Genomic DNA, 1,491 nt, shown 5'->3' on the forward strand with positions numbered 1-1,491 from the left:
AGAGGATGGGAGGCACTCAGTGGTCTGTAGGGCCCCGTGGGAGCATTCACATGCACACACAGAGGTTTGGGTGTCCCATGCATGTCTGCATGTACACACATTTATTTATGTGTTTACCCCTCCCTGCAGTTTTCACTGTTGAGTTTCCAGCCGTCTCTCCTCGCCCTCCGAAGTTGTTTGGGTTTTTTTTTCCCCTTTAACCTTGAAAATTAACCTAAAACACAGGGTGCTGTACACATGACTTGCTCAAATAAATTGCATCCTTAATTATGAACACCCTCGGCTCCGCTGTGCTCCAGGCCATGCTGCCCCAGTGGACACCCCCCTCCTGATGAGTGGTTATTGAACACGGGAACAACAATCAACACTAATTAAATACTCAGCTGTTGAGAGGAGACAATGTTTATCAAAAAATGCAAGAGGAGGGGAGTGCATCTTCTGTTTTCTATAATTAGTTAGCGATATTCCCCAGGCGGTCTCGCAAATCGAACTCGGGTTTGTTCACATCTGTTTGGCACAGGCAGACAAAGGCCACCGTGGCCCCTGTCCCCGTGTGTCCCCCCCGAGTTACACCCCAGCACAGCACCCCCACGGTGCCACCACGGCGTCCCCACCCTCCCCATCCCCTCAGCCCCGGGGATCGGGACATTCCAGGGGGAAAGAGCCCTGTTGGCAGCAGGGATTCCATGCTGGGCAATCCCACGGATGTGGGCAAGTGGACCACGGGGTCCCTGTCCCCGAAGCCAAACCCACGGGCACAGGAGCTGCTGGGGGCTTGGAGAGGGCACAAAGTGCCAACACCTTCCCTTGCACCCAGTTAAACCCAAACCTGTCATCAGCAGGAGCAAATTTATACCTTTTTAATGCTTTCCTGGAATTTTTCAGTGGTTTTCAGCTGGGGAAGGGGCAGGATGGGCCGTTCATTTCCCTCTGTCTCACGTTATTACCGGCTTAGGGATCTACTCAGCAGCAGAGGACAAGAGTTAAAATTTCCCTGAAGGAGGGGAAATAAGGAGATTAGTGGTGGCTGGGGTTTGACTGCTGGAGCCTGGGACAGCTCCAGATCAGCAAACGCCAGTTTCAGTTTGTCCATGGATGAAGAACAGGAAGAAAAGCCCCTCTCTATCATATTCCACATTCCAATATTGATCCAAGCACTGCTGAACGTCCCTGTCCCATCCATCCACACCAATATTCCCCCTTCCTGCGTGCTGCTGAGGGTACAGACAAGCCTTGTGGTGAAACCAGGGTTGCTAAAACCGACCTCAGGCCCTGCTCCGAGCTTACTCCATGCCCTGCTCCGAGCTTACTCCCCTGGCTGCATTCAGAGTGGTGCCAGGAGCCCTTGGCAGATGCTCCTCCAGAAACTGCCGGACCCGACAGCACCCCTGCCCCCAGACAGACACCAGCGCTCTTCCCAAGTCTATTCCACCAGGATAACAGCTCATCTTTCCAAATCTGCCCAGAATTCAGTATTAAACATTTCCTGAG

Source organism: Corvus brachyrhynchos, unplaced genomic scaffold, assembly GCF_000691975.1.
Source record: "Corvus brachyrhynchos isolate BGI_N302 unplaced genomic scaffold, ASM69197v1 scaffold283, whole genome shotgun sequence".
NCBI classification, from domain to species: domain Eukaryota; kingdom Metazoa; phylum Chordata; class Aves; order Passeriformes; family Corvidae; genus Corvus; species Corvus brachyrhynchos.